The sequence below is a fragment of the Belonocnema kinseyi genome, chromosome 6 (assembly GCF_010883055.1).
Source record: "Belonocnema kinseyi isolate 2016_QV_RU_SX_M_011 chromosome 6, B_treatae_v1, whole genome shotgun sequence".
Classification (NCBI taxonomy): Eukaryota; Metazoa; Arthropoda; class Insecta; order Hymenoptera; family Cynipidae; genus Belonocnema; species Belonocnema kinseyi.
In genome coordinates, this window is record NC_046662.1 from 37,065,056 (window position 1) to 37,071,603 (window position 6,548).

Genomic DNA, 6,548 nt, shown 5'->3' on the forward strand with positions numbered 1-6,548 from the left:
ATTAAATTCCTACAAAAGGAGCTTAATAGAAACCCTGGAACTTGAGAAACGATTCATCGAGTGCATTTCGGTTCTGAGTACAGTCCTAATAGATTGACTATTGGTCTCAGTATCATTCTTGTCAAACCAGAAAATAATTGTTTGGAGCTCAACTTAAAAAAACATGAATACCTTTTAAACTGGAACTGAAAATAAGACCATCTTTGAAGCAAAAAGTTAAATTTATGACAAAAAGGATTATTTGTTAAGACAATAGTAACATTTTTAACAAATAATTAGATTTTCAACCAATTAGAATAAATCAATTGCTTATACCTAGGGTAATGAAAATAACAGAACAAAAGATATGGAATATCTAATGTGGATTTTTGTCAGGAAGATCATGTACGGATAAAATACACAGCTTAAGACACATCACAGAAAAAGTTTTATGTGCATTTGTTGACCTAGCTCAAGCATTTTACTAGGTGGATAAAAATAAACTTTGGGTAGTCCTGAGTGGCTGGTTCGATATTATGCAAGGTGTTAGACAAGGACGCGTAATGTCCTGATGGCTATTTCTTACATTTATGGACAAGTATCCAAGAATGGATCAGAATGAGAACATCAAGCGTCACCGTCCATCCGATCGTGATCACCTCCATTGGGAGCGTTCATGCGAGGTTCGTACAAACCTTGGAAGAGCTGAGAGCTCGAAATTTGCTTCACCTATTTAAAAAGCGTAATTGCTGAACACGTGCCGCGTGGTCCAGAATTTTCTAGGCGTGTAAAATGATAGATATTAACACCAGCAATATTGGATTAGAATATAGACTCCTAATGGCAGAGACTTTTTCTTCTTCCTGCTAGACTGTACTGATAGTGTGTAAAACAAAATAAGCAGCAAGACATCAATATTCCTCAATTAGAAAGCATGGCTAAGAGTGTGCATCCTGCGTCCGCAAGGTTTTTTCTGAAGCAAATCTCAAAATCTATCTGAATTTTGACCACTGGCCTGTCTTCCCAAAATTTATAAAAGTCTTACAACTATTATTGCACATAAGATATATTCTTACTGCGACGAGAATGACATCCTTACACAAAAAGAAAAAAGATGTTGCAAAAACTCCCGGGTAGTAACGACCTAGAAATTTATAGAAGCTATTGCCATGACTTAAACTCGTAAATATCAAAGGAACTTGCACATTGCTGCTTTGACTACTAGCAAGTATTCCCTTCCGTACCGCAGAGCTAGATAAAGAATTCGAAATTGACATCAAGGAGGGGGTTGAGGATGAGTCATATAAATATCTGGGTATTCTTGAATCTAAGGGTATTCATCATACGATTGTTAAGAAGAGCCTAACGATTACCTTTACTACAAGACTCAGATTGACCTATACCATCCATATTCCCACGTACTTCTTTGCACTCAGCAAATACTTTAACATAACCCTTGAAAATTCAAATAGTATCATCCACATAGAAATGACGAAGAACCATGCTTCTAATATGATACGTACAACATCATGGCAAAAGATTTCAATCATCGTATTAAATTAACTTCTAACATCCTCATCTCATGAGTTACTTGACTTAGACCGTGACTATGATGAAAAACTGAGTTCACCCCAGAAAATGTTTAAAAATAATAATCAGCAGTCATTATTAGTTCATAGTACACAAGGTGTTATATTGATTATCATGTTATTCTTTTTTAAAAAATCATAGATATTTTAAAAAGTAGAATATTGGTTATGTCAACAACTCATCATCTTTTTTATCGAGAAATGTTTGTATATTCATGATTCCCATTTACTCTTACACTCGCTTTGCTACCTATATATATTGTTTTTATAGCTTGTAGGATCCATTCTTTTCATTACCCTACGAATAAGTATTTTTGAATATATTTTACTTGCGGTGCTGAGTAAGCTAATACCTTTGTAATTATTAAACTCGCTTTTATCTCCCTTTCTCTTGCATATTGGTACATAATTGATTTTTTCCATACGTCTGGGACGTCTCCCATCTCGAAACATAAACTTAGCAATTCGCACAGTCTATGTGGTATGCACGCGCCACCGGGTTTAAGCATTTCAGCGTTGATACCGTCTACCCCGGCAGCCTTACCGTTTTTCAAGTTCTGAATTATATCCCTAACCTCAATGACACAGACTTTCTCAAATGAGTTTTCCATCGCATCGTGTTCAACATTGCAGTTGTGGTGTCCTATAGCTTCATCTCCGAATTGCCTCCTAAAATAGTCTCTGAAAGCCTCTAGTATTCCGTCTGCATTATATACCATTTCCCCCCTACTATTTCCCATATTGACAATTTCTGTACTTCTGTTTCCTTTCATTTTTTTATAAAGTAGTTGTCTGCTTCCTTCAAAGTCGTTTTGTATTTTTATCTCTTCTTCTGCTCTAATTGTATCTTTACTTTCTTTAACTAATCGTTTAAGTAGCATTTCCTTGAATTTAATGAAATCCATGAATTCGTTCAAATTCGTAAACTCAATGAATTCCTTAAATTCTATTAATTAGTTGAAGACTATGAATCCTATAAGTTCCACGAATTTCGTAAATTCCATGAATTCCATGGATTCCACGAATTCCTTGAATTGCTTGAATTGCTCGAATTCTTTTAATTGCATGAAATCCTTGAATTCCATGAATTGAATGAATTTCTTGAATTTCATGAATCTTTTGATTCCAGGAATACCTTGAATTCTTAGAATTCTTTAAATTCCTTGAAGTCTAAGAATCCTTAGAATTCTTTAAATTCCCTAAAGTTTAAGAATTCTTAGAATTCTTTAAATTCCTTGAAGTCTAAGAATTCTTAGAATTCTTTAAATTCCCTAAAGTCTAAGAATTCTTAGAATTCTTTAAATTCCTTGAATTCTTTGAATTCCACGAATTCCTGGAATTTAATCATAAAATTAAATTTGAATCCTTTCTGTAGAAAAAAATTGAAATTTCAATCAAAATTTTGAGTTCAATGAAAAAGAATAAGTTTCTACGAAAGTAGATAAATTTTCAACAAAAAAGATTAATCTTCAAACAAAAAAATAAACGGATAACAAATTGGATCCTCTTTCAATCAACCAATTTAATTTAAAAAAAAAAAAAACAATTTTATGGAATTATGAAGTAATTTACATTTCAACTAAAAAATATTTAATATGATAGTTACATTTCAACTAAATAATAAAATGTTTAACCAATTGACATAAATTCAGAACCAAAAATATAATGGCTGAATTTTCTGCCATAAAGAAATAACTTTAAACCAAGAATGGCTGAATTTTTTAGGTGAAGATGACTTTTTAACAAAATTGAATATTTTTTAACAACATAATTATATTTTCAATCAAACCGTAGAAGTTTTATCAAAAAAGAGAAATGTTCAATCAAGAACATGTTACTAGCTAGCTTTCCTTTTTGGTTAATATATAGTAAACAAAGTATTTTGATGACTTAATTTATAATATCAAAAAAAAAATATTTTGTTAAAACATACAAAATATCACTGAAGTAAAATTACAATCGTGGAAGGACATAATTACGATTGCAAAACAATCAATTTCAAAACGATACAAACTTATATAAAAAATCTTGATTATTTTTCAAAAAACTGGTATCAGTATGGATTTCTGCACTTGAATCAAAACCACACATCATAAACCAAAATAATTAACATGAAATGTAAGAAAATGTAGCAATTTTCATTTATTTTAATTGAATAAGTGTGAAGTTGTAAAAAAGCAAAAAAACTAAAGGGACTTCGAGCAAATTATTGGAATTTAAGTCACTTTAAAAGAATTTTTTAAATCACCAAAAATTCAATTAATTTAATTATTTATTTATTTTTTCATACATGGTAATTAAATTATAATTGTGTAATGTTAGATATTGACGGTAATCAGCCTTATCTAACATAGGAAATTAATTAATTAATTACCCTAATTGAGAAAAGACCATCAATTATTAAATAACATTTAGATTCGGCGAATTTATTGAAATAAAATTAATCACTAAAATTTAAGAGGTGACAAAAATGCAGTCTCGCGCTAATCTCTGAATATAGGAGAAACGAGAAACTATCTGCTGATCCCCCGTGGCTTAATATTGGTTAACTCTCTGCTCTTGAATAGTGGCGTTATTGGGTCAAATCCGGACTGAGGTAGATTTTTTCTCGTTTCTCTGCACCAGGGTTGCTGATGCATCATCCCTTGAGATCGTAAAGCGTATCGACACATTTTCTAAGTAATAAATCGTCCTGTAAACATTTCGACAATAAAAACGCAAGAGGAAAGTCCATATCCTATTGAGACAAGAAACAGCAGTTGCCAACGTGAATTCACACTGGTACTTTCATTTTCCTCTTGCAGATTCTGATTTTCTGTGATTGTCTTGAAATTTGGGGGACTGAACCATTTAGAGTCAAAACCAGCGACAAATAGGTGCAATATTAACTCATTGAACCTCTCCACATACGGAGAACCAGGTTCTAATTTTAAAGCACTAGGTGATTTATATAAATCCAATGATCTCATCAATGTTTGTTCATGATTTCCTTTCATTCTCTGATTGTTCAGGTCACATGCTGCTTTGAAAAAAATACATGACACATTTCTGTGAACAGCTAACATCTTTAAACATCCTGGTTTTGCTAAAGTAATCGACCTGTTAACTAACTTAGTAATTTGTTTGTCTCTTATATTCAATAATAAAGTATTCAAACTTTTCACAGGTGAGACTAGAGTTAAATTTGAATTGATCAGATCTTGCAGTGTTGCTCTTTCTACCTCCCGTTGGGGCACCAGACTAGCGGCTGTGAATTCTTGGTAAATCCATGACGTATAGACTGTGCAAGCCAAGAAGGTACAAACCAAAACAATTCTTTCTTTCAGCTTCTCAGGTGGTTCAGGAACGGGAGATCCAAGAATTAATTGAACTATATGCATTAGGCGCCAATGTCTGACACTGAACTGTAGCAATAGAGAAATGAGCCAAATTAAGATCAACAGACAAACAATGAAGGTACCTGCTTTGATGAAATTCATTCCAGGTCTCATGAAGCGAGGGCTGATCAGTAAAATAGGTACCTGGACACAGTACTCGGTACGATGGGTCATTTCAGTCCTTTCAAGAATATTCAGTTCTCGAGAATCAAGCATAATGGATTGAATTGCTATGAATTGGATTTCGTTGTGCGTTAGTTGACGAAAAATACCAGTAGTTTTTTCTTTGTCGTTGTTGTAGGCTCCAAGTTCTTCCTGATTTTTTGATATTTTAATTTGGAAATTCATTGCCTGTGATAAAGCTGAAGTGAGTTCCGTAGCTGCTCCTTTTATTTTGACAGTACCGTCCTTGAGGTTTTTTATCACGTACGCAATAGATGGAATAGCGTGGAATCCTACCTTAATTTCGTAGCCGTTCAAGTCCACAAGCTTTTTTGGAAATATTTCAGTTTTCGATAAAACTCTCTTCTTATAGTAGCTTTTGGTGAATGGATTCCAGAAATGCAAGGTTGTATTTACCACAACTTTTTGAGGGGCAAGCTGGTTGCGAACACACTTGATGATGGTTTCCAGGACGCTGACATCCAAAAAATTTGCGGACCACATCTCCTTCAGCAGGCTCTCGTAATCGAATTCTTCGACGGTCAAGTGGAGGATGAGACACTTTGGTCGTGTTCTGGCTCCTGTGATCCAAGTGATAAAACTCATCATCTCCTTTAGATTTGACCTGAAAAGTGATGCCTCTTCACCATTTTGAGATTCTTTGGTCAGCAGAAATAATGTTGTTCGCCTGGGATTTTTAAATACTGCAAGTTCTTTCAGATTCTGAGTTTTTTCGTCAGTTGAGTTTTGAACATGTCTGACACACAATGGAGTTGTTTTTCCAAGTTTTCTAATTATTTTGCCAATTTCATTCAGACGTTTTTGCTGAGTTAATACAATCACCTGGTACGGTTGAATTTTTTTGAAAATAAGTTTCGATAAATAAATGATAAAATTCTTTTCTTCAGTATTTCTGAGAGAAACAGATATTCCTAGCAGAATAGAGACTAAGATAAAAGTCTTCATTGTGATCTAACAATTAAAACAGTCAAATACATTGATCAAAAGTAGAAACCTTTAAGCAAGAATTCACATCCATATACAGTTTTTGACAGCGATGAACAGTGTTGGACATTTATTAAATTTATTGATTAAACAAAATTTATCTACAAGTGTTACTAATAATCTGCTGGTCTGCACTGGTACAGAGTTTTTCATAGACTGTGGATTTTTGATTTGTTGTTTTCGTAACACCAAGGAAACATGGATTTCTTAAGTTCTTTTTACCATAAACAATCAGAAGAGTGAAAGTTGACTTATTTTCGACATTTAGGAAAATGCACAGTCTAGATCAGATCAAGATATCGATTACAAGAAGTACATAAATACATCAACGCATGAAAACATAATCAGAAGGTAAAGTCCTGAAATTCTAGTCTTGATACATACAAATATTTGTAGGTGCCTTTAGTTTCCTTTGATTTTAATGAAAAAAGAGTTT